This window comes from Syngnathus scovelli, unplaced genomic scaffold (assembly GCF_024217435.2).
Source record: "Syngnathus scovelli strain Florida unplaced genomic scaffold, RoL_Ssco_1.2 HiC_scaffold_386, whole genome shotgun sequence".
NCBI lineage: Eukaryota > Metazoa > Chordata > Actinopteri > Syngnathiformes > Syngnathidae > Syngnathus > Syngnathus scovelli.
In genome coordinates this window covers 1-15,000 of record NW_026061483.1, presented here as the reverse complement: position 1 = coordinate 15,000, position 15,000 = coordinate 1, and positions in this window count along the sequence as shown.

Sequence of the window (15,000 nt, the reverse complement as noted above, 5' to 3'; positions counted from 1 at the left end):
AAAAATCCACCCCTGGTACCTAAAAATTTCTCCAGCGGCGGGCCCCTGGCCTAAATTTTCTCCGGCCCGCGCAACACGCACTTTGCGCCGGACGCCGGTCCCAAACCACCACCGCCGACCGCCACAAGGCGACAGCCACCATCCCCGACCGCCACCCCCCGACCGCCACCAGCCGACCGCCACAAGGCGACAGCCACCATCCCCAAGCGCCATCCCCGACCGCCACCAGCCGACCGCCACAAGGCGACAGCCACCATCCCCAAGCGCCACCCCCGACCGCCACCAGCCGACCGCCACAAGGCGACAGCCACCATCCCCAAGCGCCATCCCCGACCGCCACCAGCCGACCGCCACAAGGCGACAGCCACCATCCCCAAGCGCCACCCCCGACCGCCACCAGCCGACCGCCACAAGGCGACAGCCACCATCCCCAAGCGCCATCCCCGACCGCCACCCCCCGACCGCCACCAGCCGACCGCCACCAGCCGACCGCCACAAGGCGACAGCCACCATCCCCAAGCGCCACCCCCGACCGCCACCAGCCGACCGCCACCAGCCGACCGCCACAAGGCGACAGCCACCATCCCCAAGCGCCATCCCCGACCGCCACCACCCGACCGCCACCAGCCGACCGCCACCAGCCGACCGCCACAAGGCGACAGCCACCATCCCCAAGCGCCATCCCCGACCGCCACAAGGCGACCGCCACCAGCCGACCGCCACAAGGCGACAGCCACCATCCCCAAGCGCCACCAGCCGACCGCCACCAGCCGACCGCCACAAGGCGACAGCCACCATCCCCAAGCGCCACCCCCGACCGCCACCCCCCGACCGCCACCAGCCGACCGCCACAAGGCGACCGCCACAAGGCGACAGCCACCATCCCCAAGCGCCACCCCCGACCGCCACCCCCCGACCGCCACCAGCCGACCGCCACAAGGCGACAGCCACCATCCCCAAGCGCCATCCCCGACCGCCACCCCCCGACCGCCACAAGGCGACCGCCACCAGCCGACCGCCACAAGGCGACAGCCACCATCCCCAAGCGCCACCCCCGACCGCCGCCCCCCGACCGCCCCAAGGCGACCGCCACCAGCCGACCGCCACAAGGCGACAGCCACCATCCCCAAGCGCCATCCCCGACCGCCACCAGCCGACCGCCACCAGCCGACCGCCACAAGGCGACAGCCACCATCCCCAAGCGCCATCCCCGACCGCCACCAGCCGACCGCCACAAGGCGACAGCCACCATCCCCAAGCGCCATCCCCGACCGCCACCAGCCGACCGCCACCAGCCGACCGCCACCAGCCGACCGCCACAAGGCGACAGCCACCATCCCCAAGCGCCACCCCCGACCGCCACCAGCCGACCGCCACAAGGCGACAGCCACCATCCCCAAGCGCCATCCCCGACCGCCACCAGCCGACCGCCACAAGGCGACAGCCACCATCCCCAAGCGCCACCCCCGACCGCCACCAGCCGACCGCCACCAGCCGACCGCCACAAGGCGACAGCCACCATCCCCAAGCGCCACCCCCGACCGCCACCAGCCGACCGCCACCAGCCGACCGCCACAAGGCGACAGCCACCATCCCCAAGCGCCATCCCCGACCGCCACCACCCGACCGCCACCAGCCGACCGCCACCAGCCGACCGCCACCAGCCGACCGCCACAAGGCGACAGCCACCATCCCCAAGCGCCACCCCCGACCGCCACCAGCCGACCGCCACAAGGCGACAGCCACCATCCCCAAGCGCCATCCCCGACCGCCACCAGCCGACCGCCACCAGCCGACCGCCACCGGCCGACCGCCACCGGCCGTTCGCGGTGTGCGCCGCCGTTCCCCAAGCACCCTCCGGGACGAAGCCGGAGCCGGAGAATAGCAGCGGCCGTGCGTAAAAGCTGCGGCCGGGCCTCGCGGAAGGTCCCCGGGCAGCGAGCTGCCGAGCCCCGGCCTCCAGCTTCCACCAGATAATAGGACCGGGCGCGCGCAAAAGCTGCGGCCGGGCCTGGCGGAAGGTCCTCGGGCATCCAGCGAGATCACACGGCCCCCACCGGAGGCGGCTAGCGCCTCCGTAGAGTAGTGCCGGCCCGTGGAAGCGGCCGCCCGTCAGCCTGCGTTGCCGCTGGTCGAAAAATGCACTAAGTGCCAAACCCCATTCATTTACAACGGCGTGTCCGCCAGAGGGCGCACTTCCCCCGGCGGACCAGCCGGCGGGGCTCGTTAGAGAGTGTATCCGCCTGGCAGTGCCTCCTGGACGGCCTGTATTCCGGACCGCGACCGCTAACTTACGGGAGCCTAAACGGCCCGCGGACCAGCCGGCGGGTCCTCCGTGAAAGCCTATCCGCCTGGCGGTGCCTCCTGGACGGCCTGGATTCCGGACCGCGACCGCTAACTTACGGGACCCTAAACGGCCCGCGGACCAGCCGGCGGCTCCTCCGTGAAAGCCTATCCGCCTGGCGGTGCCTCCTGGCCGGCCTGGATTCCGGACCGCCACCGCTCACTCGCGGGACCCTAATCGGCCCGCGGACCAGCCGGCGGATCCTCCGTGAAAGCCTATCCGCCTTCGCCGGTTCCCCGGCCGGCCACGGGTGGCGAGAATCCGGCCTCCTCGCCCGGAGCGCGCTTCGACTTGGGCGAAAAATGCACCAAGTGCCAAACCCCATTCATTTACAACGGCGTGTCCGCCAGAGGGCGCACTTCCTCCGGCCGGCGGGGCTCGTTAGAGAGCGCGTCCGCCTTGGCCGGTTCCCCGGCCGGCCACGGGTGGCGAGAATCCGGCCTCCTCGCCCGGAGCGCGCTTCGACTTGGGCGAAAAATGCACCAAGTGCCAAACCCCATTCATTTACAACGGCGTGTCCGCCAGAGGGCGCACTTCCTCCGGCCGGCGGGGCTCGTTAGAGAGCGCGTCCGCCTTGGCCGGTTCCCCGGCCGGCCACGGGTGGCGAGAATCCGGCCTCCTCGCCCGGAGCGCGCTTCGACTTGGGCGAAAAATGCACCAAGTGCCAAACCCCATTCATTTACAACGGCGTGTCCGCCAGAGGGCGCACTTCCTCCGGCCGGCGGGGCTCGTTAGAGAGCGCGTCCGCCTTCGCCGGTTCCCCGGTCGGCCGCGAACGGCGAAAAGCCGGCCTCTTCCCCCGGAGCCCGGTCGGCGAATTATTATTTATTTATTTATTTATTTTTTTTCCAAAGTGCCAACGGCTCTCGCGCCGCGATGCGTCCGCCTTCGCCGGTTCCCCGGTCGGCCACGAAGTATTGCGCATGATTATACGCGATGTTAATATTTATTTAATTATTAAATAAATACATACATGTGTTTATTAATAATATACGCGATGTTAATATTTATTTAATTATTACCTATATTATGAATAAACTAACGGTGATTTTACACGATTTGACTACATACGTGACCGTGATATAGTGCCGAGGGCTCCCGCGCCGTCACGCGTCCGCCTTGGCAGGGGTCGCCCGCGGCAGCGAGCGTTCGGCTCGCGGGGGTCCGCGGGGTGTTATTAGGGAGTGCGGCAGCCGTGCCGAGGCTCCGGCCGGCCGCCGGAAGTCCGGCGGGGGAGCGTCGGAGCTCCGCGAGGCCGGCCGGGGAGCCTCTTAGTCATCGCCCGCGCTCGCGGTGGTCCCGGTCGCTTAAAGTGCCACGGGAGGCGTAGCGATGCCAGTGAGTGTGCGCCAAGTGCGAGAGGCGGTGCATTTACGCGCCGTGTCCGCGAGAGGGAGGCAATTCCCCGTTGCGACCTCCGGGAGATCAGCGGGCCGTTCAAATCGCTTAGCCGGGGTGCCGGGAGCCTCCTCGGGCGTCGAGTTAGGAGGGGGGCGCGCGGAGAACCGGCCGGAGGTCCCCTGGAAGCTCAGCGGGCCGTGGGAAACGCTTGGCCGGGGTGCCGGGAGCCTCGGCCGGCTTAAAAGTGAGGAGGAAAGCGCGCGGAGAACCGGCCGGAGGTCCCCTGGAAACTCAGCGGGACGTGGGAAAAAGCTCAGCCGGGGTGCCGGAAGCCTCGGCCGGCTTAAAACGTGAGGAGGAAAGCACCGGGAGAACCGGCTGGAGGTCTTCTGGAAGCTCAGCGGGCCGTGGAGAAAGCTTAGCCGGGGTGCCGGAAGCCTCGGCCGGCTTAAAATGTGAGGAGGAAACCGGCTGGACGTCTTCTGGAAGATCAGCGGGCCGTGGAAAATGCTAAGCCGAGGTGCTGGTTGTCGAATAAGGCTCCGCCATCTCGTAGAAGGTGCTAATAAAGTTCATATCCGCTCGGCTGGAGGTAATTGGCCAGCGGACCGGCCGCCGGGACCTCCGTGACCGCCTATCCGCCTGGCGGTGCCTCCTGGCCGGCGTGCATTCCGGGCCGCGACCGCTCACTTACGGGACCCTGATTGGCCCGCGGACCGGCCGGCGGGACCTCCGTGACAGCCTACCCGCCTGGCGGTGGCTGCTGGCCGGCGCGGATTCCGGGCCGCGACCGCTAACTTACGGGACCCTAATTGGCCCGCGGACCAGCTGGCGGGACCTCCGTGACAGCCTACCCGCCTGGCGGTGGCTGCTGGCCGGCGCGGATTCCGGGCCGCGACCGCTAACTTACGGGACCCTAATTGGCCCGCGGACCAGCTGGCGGGACCTCCGTGAAAGCCCATCCGCCTGCCGGTGCCTCCTGGCCGGCGTGGATTCCGGGCCGCGACCGCTAACTTACGGGACCATAAATGGCCCGCGGACCAGCTGGCGGGACCTCCGTGACCGCCTATCCGCCTGGCGGTGCCTCCTGGCCGGCCTGGATTCCGGGCCGCGACCGCTCACCTACGGGACCCTAAATGGCCCGCGGACCAGCCGGCGGGACCTCCGTGACAGCCTACCCGCCTCCCGGTGGCTGCTGGCCGGCGCGGATTCCGGGCCGCGACCGCTAACTTACGGGACCCCAATTGGCCCGCGGACCAGCCGGCGGGACCCCCGTGACCGCCTATCCGCCTTGGCCGGTTCCCCGGCCGGCCACGGATGGCGAGAATCCGGCCTCCTCGCCCGGAGCGCTCGTCGGCTTCGGCGAAAAATGCACTAAGTGCCAAACCCCATTCATTTACAATGGCGTGTCCGCCAGAGGGCGCAGTTCCCCCCGCGGACCGGCCGGCGGGACCTCCGTGACAGCCTATCCGCCTGGCGGTGGCTGCGGGCCGGCGCGAATTCCGGGCCGCGACCGCTAACTTACGGGACCCCGATTGGCCCGCGGACCAGCCGGCGGGACCTCCGTGACCGCCTATCCGCCTGCGCTGGTTCCCCGGCCGGCGCGAATTCCGGGCCGCGACCGCTAACTTACGGGACCCCGATTGGCCCGCGGACCAGCCGGCGGGACCTCCGTGACCGCCTATCCGCCTGCGCTGGTTCCCCGGCCGGCGCGAATTCCGGGCCGCGACCGCTAACTTACGGGACCCCGATTGGCCCGCGGACCAGCCGGCGGGACCTCCGTGACCGCCTATCCGCCTGCGCTGGTTCCCCGGCCGGCGCGAATTCCGGGCCGCGACCGCTAACTTACGGGACCCCAATTGGCCCGCGGACCAGCCGGCGGGACCTCCGTGACCGCCTATCCGCCTCCGCTGGTTCCCCCCTCGGCGTGGATTCCGGACCGCGACCGCTAAATTACGGGACCCAAATTGGCCCGCGGACCAGCCGGCGGGACCTCCGTGACCGCCTATCCGCCTTCGCTGGTTCCCCGGTCGGCCACAGATGACGAATATTCGGCCTCTCGCTCTGGAAGTCCTGCCGACTTAGCCGAAAATTTTCTAAGTGCCATCGGCTCTCGCTCGGAAAAGTGTCCGCCTCGTCTGGTTCCCCAGCTCGGCCTCAGAATTCGAAAATTCGGCCTCTCTGAGGTACCAGGGGTAGGCTTTATGTACTTGGTCCCCCCAGTTAGTGTACTCATCACTTTACCCCCCTTTCGCAAAATATAGTCGGCACGTATGTGCAGAACTGTTTATTTTCATTTTAAAAATTTTCTAAGTGCCAGCGGAAGCTGTCACACGAACTGTCCGAGCTACCACGGTGCCCATCCCGGGCAGTGACGGCAAAAGGCCGATGTGTGTTTGATGGAAGTCTGAATAATTTCTAAGTGCCAACGGCTCAACCGCCGTAAAGTGTCCGCCTCGGCTGGTTCTCCCGGTCGGCCCGAACGAGCGAAAATTCGGCCTCTTCCCCTGGAGGTCCGGAACATTTGGCGAATATTTTCAAAGTGCCAACGGCTGTTCCGCCGTAACGTGTCCGACCCGGCTGGTTCCTCCGGTCGGCCCGAACGAGCGAAAATTCGGCCTCTTCCCCTGGAGGTCCGGAACATTTTGGCGAATATTTTCAAAGTGCCAACGGCTGTTGCGCCGTAACGTGTCCGACCCGGCCGGTTCCTCCGGTCGGCCCGAACGAGCGAAAATTCGGCCTCTTCCCCTGGAGGTCCGGAACATTTTGGCGAATATTTTCAAAGTGCCAACGGCCGTTCCGCCGTAAAGTGTCCTACCCGGCTGGTTCCTTCGGTCGGCCCGAACGAGCGAAAATTCGGCCTCTTCCCCTGGAGGTCCGGAACATTTTGGCGAATATTTTCAAAGTGCCAACGGCTGTATCGCCGTAACGTGTCCGACCCGGCTGGTTCCTCCGGTCGGCCCGAACGAGCGAAAATTCGGCCTCTTCCCCTGGAGGTCCGGACGACTTTGGCGAATATTTTCTAAGTGCGAACGGCTGTTGCGCCGTAACGTGTCCGACCCGGCTGGTTCCTCCGGTCGGCCCGAACGAGCGAAAATTCGGCCTCTTCCCCTGGAGGTCCGGAACATTTTGGCGAATATTTTCAAAGTGCCAACGGCTGTTGCGCCGTAACGTGTCCGACCCGGCCGGTTCCTCCGGTCGGCCCGAACGAGCGAAAATTCGGCCTCTTCCCCTGGAGGTCCTGTGAAGTTTAACGAATATTTTCTAAGTGCGAACGGCTCTTCCGCCGTAACGTGTCCGACCCGGCTGGTTCCTCCGGTCGGCCTGAACGAGCGAAAATTCGGCCTCTTCCCCTGGAGGTCCTGTCAAGTTTAACGAATATTTTCTAAGTGCCATCGGCTCTTCCGCCGTAAGGTGTCCGACTCGGCCGGTTCCCCTAGTCGGCCAAATAATGTGACAATTCGGCCTCTCGCTCTGGAAGTCCGGCCAACTTCTGCGAATATTTTCTAAGTGCCATCGGCTCTTCCGCCGTAATGTGTCCGACTCGGCCGGTTCCTCCGGTCGGCCTGAACGAGCGAAAATTCGGCCTCTTCCCCTGGAGGTCCTGTCAAGTTTAACGAATATTTTCTAAGTGCCATCGGCTCTTCCGCCGTAAGGTGTCCGACTCGGCCGGTTCCTCCGGTCGGCCTGAACGAGCGAAAATTCGGCCTCTTCCCCTGGAGGTCCTGTCAAGTTTAACGAATATTTTCTAAGTGCCATCGGCTCTTCCGCCGTAAGGTGTCCGACTCGGCCGGTTCCTCCGGTCGGCCTGAACGAGCGAAAATTCGGCCTCTTCCCCTGGAGGTCCTGTCAAGTTTAACGAATATTTTCTAAGTGCCATCGGCTCTTCCGCCGTAAGGTGTCCGACTCGGCCGGTTCCTCCGGTCGGCCTGAACGAGCGAAAATTCGGCCTCTTCCCCTGGAGGTCCTGTCAAGTTTAACGAATATTTTCTAAGTGCCATCGGCTCTTCCGCCGTAAGGTGTCCGACTCGGCCGGTTCCTCCGGTCGGCCTGAACAAGCGAAAATTCGGCCTCTTCCCCTGGAGGTCCTGTCAAGTTTAACGAATATTTTCTAAGTGCGAACGGCTCTTCCGCCGTAAGGTGTCCGACCCGGCCGGTTCCTCCGGTCGGCCCGAACGAGCGAAAATTCGGCCTCTTCCCCTGGAGGTCCTGTCAAGTTTAACGAATATTTTCTAAGTGCCATCGGCTCTTCCGCCGTAAGGTGTCCGTCTCGGCCGGTTCCTCCGGTCGGCCTGAACGAGCGAAAATTCGGCCTCTTCCCCTGGAGGTCCTGTCAAGTTTAACGAATATTTTCTAAGTGCCATCGGCTCTTCCGCCGTAAGGTGTCCGACTCGGCCGGTTCCTCCGGTCGGCCTGAACAAGCGAAAATTCGGCCTCTTCCCCTGGAGGTCCGTTCAAGTTTAACGAATATTTTCTAAGTGCCATCGGCTCTTCCGCCGTAAGGTGTCCGACTCGGCTGGTTCCCGATGTCGGCCAGAACAAGTGGAAACTCGGCCTCTTCCCCTGGAGGTCAGTTGAAGTTTAACGAATATTTTCAAAGTGCCAACGGCTGCTCCGCCGTAAAGCGTCCGACTCGGCTGGTTCCCGATGTCGGCCAGAACAAGTGAAAATTCGGCCTCTTCCCCTGGAGGTCCGTTCAAGATTAACGAATATTTTCTAAGTGCCAACGGCTGCTCCGCCGTAAAGCGTCCGACTCGGCTGGTTCCCGATGTCGGCCAGAACAAGTGAACATTCGGCCTCTTCCCCTGGAGGTCCGTTCAAGATTAACGAATATCTTCTAAGTGCCAACGGCTCTTGCGCCGAAAAGCGTCCGCCTGGGCTGGTTCCTGATGTCGGCCAGAACAAGTGAAAATTCGGCCTCTTCCCCTGGAGGTCCGTTCAAGATTAACGAATATTTTCTAAGTGCCAACGGCTCTTGCGCCGAAAAGCGTCCGCCTCGGCTGGTTCCCGCGGTCGGACACAAAATGTGTCAATTCGGCCTCTCTGAGGTACCAGGGGTGGGCTTTATGTACTTGGTCCCCCCACTTAGTGTACTCATCACTTTACCCCCCTTTCGCAAAATATAGTCGGCACGTATGTGCAGAACTGTTTATTTTCATTTTAAAAATTGTCTAAGTGCCAGCGGAAGCTGTCACACGAACTGTCCGAGCTACCACGGTGCCCATCCCGGGCAGTGACGGCAAAAGGCCGATGTGTGTTTATGGAAGTCTGAATAATTTCTAAGTGCCAACGGCTGCTCCGCCGTAAAGTGTCCGCCTCGGCTGGTTCCCTTGGTCGGCCAGAACAAGTGAAAATTCGGCCTCTTCCCCTGGAGGTCCGGAACATTTTGGCGAATATTTCCTAAGTGCCAACGGCTGCTCCGCCGTAAAGTGTCCGCCTCGGCCGGTTCACCCGGTCGGCCAGAACAAGTGAAAATTTGGCCTCTTCCCCTGGAGGTCCGGAACATTTTGGCGAATATTTCCTAAGTGCCAACGGCTGCTCCGCCGTAAAGTGTCCGACTCGGCTGGTTCCCGATGTCGGCCAGAACAAGTGAAAATTCGGCCTCTTCCCCTGGAGGTCCGTTCAAGATTAACGAATATTTCCTAAGTGCCAACGGCTGCTCCGCCGTAAAGCGTCCGACTCGGCTGGTTCCCGATGTCGGCCAGAACAAGTGAAAATTCGGCCTCTTCCCCTGGAGGTCCGTTCAAGATTAACGAATATTTCCTAAGTGCCAACGGCTGCTCCGCCGTAAAGCGTCCGACTCGGCTGGTTCCCGATGTCGGCCAGAACAAGTGAAAAATCGGCCTCTTCCCCTGGAAGTCCGGCCGAGTTAAGGCAAATATTTCCTAAGTGCCAACGGCTGCTCAGCCTTAAAGTGTCCGACTCGGCTGGTTCCCGATGTCGGCCAGAACAAGTGAAAATCCGGCCTCTTCCCCTGGAAGTCCGGCCGAGTTAAGGCAAATATTTCCTAAGTGCCAACGGCTGCTCAGCCTTAAAGTGTCCGACTCGGCTGGTTCCCGATGTCGGCCAGAACAAGTGAAAATCCGGCCTCTTCCCCTGGAAGTCCGGCCGAGTTAAGGCAAATATTTCCTAAGTGCCAACGGCTGCTCAGCCTTAAAGTGTCCGACTCGGCTGGTTCCCGATGTCGGCCAGAACAAGTGAAAATCCGGCCTCTTCCCCTGGAAGTCCGGCCGAGTTAAGGCAAATATTTCCTAAGTGCCAACGGCTGCTCAGCCGTAAAGTGTCCGACTCGGCTGGTTCCCGATGTCGGCCAGAACAAGTGAAAATCCGGCCTCTTCCCCTGGAAGTCCGGCCGAGTTAAGGCAAATATTTCCCAAGTGCCAACGGCTGTTCCGCCGTAAAGGGTCCGACTCGGCTGGTTCCCGATGTCGGCCAGAACAAGTGAAAATCCGGCCTCTTCCCCTGGAAGTCCGGCCGAGTTAAGGCAAATATTTCCTAAGTGCCAACGGCTGTTCCGCCGTAAAGGGTCCGACTCGGCTGGTTCCCGATGTCGGCCAGAACAAGTGAAAAATCGGCCTCTTCCCCTGGAAGTCCGGCCGAGTTCGGCGAATAGTTCCTAAGTGCCAACGGCTGCTCCGCCGTAAAGAGTCCGACTGGGCTGGTTCCCGATGTCGGCCAGAACAAGTGAAAATCCGGCCTCTTCCCCTGGAAGTCCGGCCGAGTTAAGGCAAATATTTCCTAAGTGCCAACGGCTGTTCCGCCGTAAAGGGTCCGACTCGGCTGGTTCCCGATGTCGTCCAGAACAAGTGAAAAATTGGCCTCTTCCCCTGGAAGTCCGGCCGAGTTCGGCGAATATTTCCCAAGTGCCAACGGCTGTTCCGCCGTAAAGAGTCCGACTCGGCTGGTTCCCGATGTCGGCCAGAACAAGTGAAAATTCGGCCTCTTCCCCTGGAGGTCCGTTCAAGTTTGGGGAATATTTTCTAAGTGCCAACGGCTGCTCCGCCTTAAAGCGTCCGACTCGGCTGGTTCCCGATGTCGGCCAGAACAAGTGAAAATCCGGCCTCTTCCCCTGGAAGTCCGGCCGAGTTAAGGCAAATATTTCCTAAGTGCCAACGGCTGCTCAGCCTTAAAGGGCCCGACTCGGCTGGTTCCCGATGTCGGCCAGAACAAGTGACAATTCGGCCTCTTCCCCTGGAGGTCTTTTCAAGTTTAACGAATATTTTCTAAGTGCCAACGGCTGCTCCGCCTTAAAGCGTCCGACTCGGCTGGTTCCCGATGTCGGCCAGAACAAGTGACAATTCGGCCTCTTCCCCTGGAGGTCCTTTCAAGTTTAACGAATATTTTCTAAGTGCCAACGGCTGCTCCGCCTTAAAGAGTCCGACTCGGCTGGTTCCCGATGTCGGCCAGAACAGGTGAAAATTCGGCCTCTTCCCCTGGAGGTCCGTTCAAGTTTGGCGAATATTTTCTAAGTGCCAACGGCTGCTCCGCCTTAAAGTGTCCGACTCGGCTGGTTCCCGATGTCGGGCAGAACAAGTGACAATTCGGCCTCTTCCCCTGGAAGTCCGGCCGAGTTTGGCGAATATTTTCTAAGTGCCAACGGCTGCTCCGCCGTAAAGAGTCCGACTCGGCTGGTTCCCGATGTCGGCCAGAAAAAGTGACAATTCGGCCTCTTCCCCTGGAGGTCCTTTGAAGTTTAGCGAATATTTTCTAAGTGCCAACGGCTCTTGCGCCGAAAAGCGTCCGCCTCGGCTGGTTCCCGCGGTCGGCCGTAATAGGCGAAAATTCGGCCTCTTCCCCTGGAGCGACCTCCAAATTTGGGCGAAATTTTTCTAAGTGCCTAAAGGTACCAGGGGTTTGGGTACCAGGGGTGCAGTACGAACTGGTCTTTTGTCAACCCATGTACTTTTTCTAGAGTACATGGGTTGGTCCCCCCACTTAGTGTACTCATCACTTTACCCCCCTTTCGCAAAATATAGTCAGAACGAGCATGGGGGACGCAATTGTTTTCCATGCAAATCAATTGGGCCTGGTCCGAGCGCTGGTAACGGCCGCCAGCAAGCGTCCCCTGCTCGGATAGCAGAACTGAAGAAGGCACGGCACTTCCAGAGAGAGAGAGAAAATTTTCTAAGTGCCACATTTCTCAAAAATTTTCAAAGTGCCACATCTCTCAAAAAATTTCTAAGTGCCACATCTCTCAAAAACTTTCTAAGTGCCACATCTCTGAAAAACTTTCTAAGTGCCACATCTCTGAAAAAACTTTCTAAGTGCCACGTCTCTGAAAAACTTTCTAAGTGCCACAGCACGGCTGTGAAATATTCAAAGTCCTACAGGCATTGGCAGAATGCGCGGACGGCCGTCTGCTCCCGGCGGCCGCCGCGAAGCTACTACCCCCTCCCGGGGACGGCTGTCTGCTCCCGGCAGCCGTCCTTACCCCCCTCCCCCGTTTGCACCGCCTGAAGTTAGACCCGCCTTGGTAGGGCCCCCACCGGCCCCGGCTCGCCGGCGTTGGGTGGACGGTTCCTGCCCACTTGCGGGTCCCGGTCGCTTGGCAACCGACCGGGGAGGACCAGCCGCCTCCTTAAACACAGGCTGGAAGGGAAATCCGATCAAGCTACGGAGGACCGGCCGCCTCCTTAAACACAGGCCGGAAGGGAAATCCGATCAAGCTACGGAGGACCGGTCGCCTCCCTAAACACAGGCCGGGCAAAAATCTGCGAATGGGCCCGTCAAGGGTAGTGGGTCATCCAAGGAGGGAGGTACCGGCCGCCTCCTTAAACACAGGCCGGGCAAAAATCTGCGAATGGCCCGTCAAGGGTAGAAGGTCATCCAAGGAGGGAGGTACCGGCCGCCTCCTTAAACACAGGCCGGGCAAAAATCTGCGAATGGCCCGTCAAGGGTAGAAGGTCATCCAAGGAGGGAGGTACCGGCCGCCTCCTTAAACACAGGCCGGGCAAAAATCTGCGAATGGCCCGTCAAGGGTAGAAGGTCATCCAAGGAGGGAGGTACCGGCCGCCTCCTTAAACACAGGCCGGGCAAAAATCTGCGAATGGCCCGTCAAGGGTAGAAGGTCATCCAAGGAGGGAGGTACCGGCCGCCTCCTTAAACACAGGCCGGGCAAAAATCTGCGAATGGCCGGTCAAGGGTTGTTGGTCATCCAAGGAGGGAGGTACCGGCCGCCTCCTTAAACACAGGCCGGGCAAAAATCTGCGAACGGCCCGTCAAGGGTTCTGTCTCATCCAAGAAAGGGGTACCGGCCGCCTCAGAGGCCGGAGCGAAGGGGGCGAAAGGCTGTCGATGGGGAAGGATCGGGGCCACGGCTAATCTAGCGATGCCCGCGTCGGGCGGTCACTCCGACGAATGAGCGGGGCCGAATCCGGCGCGAGGCGGCCTTCAGGCACGTGGTTCGAGACGACCTCACCCGGCTCTAGCCCGGAGGATCGGAGGCAACGGCCGTCTCCTTAAGCTAAGGCCGGACGAAAATCTGCGGATGCGGTCCATCCAAGGCAGACGGAGGTACCGGCCGCCTCGGTAAACAAAGCCCGGGCAAAAATCTGCGAACGGCCCGTCAAGGGTTCTGTCTCATCCAAGAAAGGGGTACCGGCCGCCTCAGAGGCCGGAGCGAAGGGGGCGAAAGGCTGTCGATGGGGAAGGATCGGGGCCACGGCTAATCTAGCGATGCCCGCGTCGGGCGGTCACTCCGACGAATGAGCGGGGCCGAATCCGGCGCGAGGCGGCCTTCAGGCACGTGGTTCGAGACGACCTCACCCGGCTCTAGCCCGGAGCGAAAAAAACACTCTTATAACCTGACCGACATGCGCCCATGACCCGCCTTGGTAGGGCCCCCACCGGCCCCGGCTACCGCCGGCGTTGGGTGGACGGTTCCTCCCCACTTGCGGGTCGCACTCCAGCGCTACGGCCGCCGCGCGAGCGCGCGCCCCGCGCCGCCCGCGCAGGCCTAGCGCGAACCGTACGGCAGCGAAACCGAGACGCCCCGGCTCAACCTCACCCAGAGGCCATCCACGGAGGCCGAGCGCGCGATCCGACTTGCGGCACGCCACGTGGGCGTCCGCCGGCCGCGCCGGTCGACCGCGAAACCGATTTCTCAAAGACCAAGCCCGAGTCCCAACCTCCGCACATATCCGCACACGCCTTCCCGACCACCGCGAAGCGGGAGGCGTCTATCGTGGCCGCCGGGGCGTATGACCCCTCCGCGTGAGGCGTGCGGGCTCGGGGGGGCCGCAACGACCGAGTCTGACTCGGACGGGGCGCAGCTTCCCTCCCGGTCGCAGCATCAGCGCCGAACGCGCGACGTCACCAGCCCCCCGGAACGGTTCGTCGGGAGCGCGGCAATGGCCCACATCTCACCTCGCCAGCCGGCCGCAGCGGGCCGCGCCGAACCGAGTCTGACTCGGGGTGCGCACAGTCCCGTCTGGGTCACGGAGGCGACGAGCTGTGACCGCCACCGTCGCCCCTTCGTCCTTCCGGATCCCCCCAGCGCCGGCAAAACTCCGCATCCTGGCCGCATCGCGTGACCGGGCGGGCCGCAACGACCGAGTCTGACTCGGACGGGGCGCAGCTTCCCGCCTCGGGCCATCGCAAAGCGTGCCTCGCGCGGGCAAAGTCGCCGGCGCAGCGCCGCGCCCCTCGACAAGAGCGAGCCTCAGCCGGGCCGCGACGACCGAGTCTGACTCGGACGGAGCGCAGCTTCCCGCCTGGGTCACCGCTAGTCGCCGGGCCGACGGCGCCCATCCCCGGACCCCGCCGTTCCCTCGCGGTTTATCCTAAGCCGCCTGCCTTAGCCCAACCGACGTGCCAACCCCCCGTTGCCGAGTTCGCTCTTCCCGAGCCGCGTCCCCCCGACAATTCCGTCCGTGACCGTCCCGCCCCGCGGCGATCCGCTCTGCCCCAGCAGCCGGCGAGTCAGCGTCCTACGGGTCTGATCTGGCCGCAGTCCGAGCTCCGGGCAGGCACAGCGGCGTCGCGCGGGCGCGGTCGGCGCTCGGAGGCAGCGTCGGGACCGGACCGGCTCCCCGCGGAGACGCTTACGGAGCGCGGCCCGGCACCTCTCGTTACGGCGAAGGTACAGGCAGAGGCCGTTTGGACCCGCGCCGGCCGGAGGGCTTCCCACCCGATAAGGTCCGCGAAGACTCGTCCTCGCCCGGCCTCCCCGCTCCCGCGGTCGGCCCCCGGAAAACGTGACAGGGCCCCCAGCTCGGCCCGAGCGGGCGTCCCGCGCGACCCCACGCGCGAGCGACCCACCCCTACCTGGTTGATCCTGCCAGTAGCATATGCTTGTCTCAAAGATTAAGCCATGC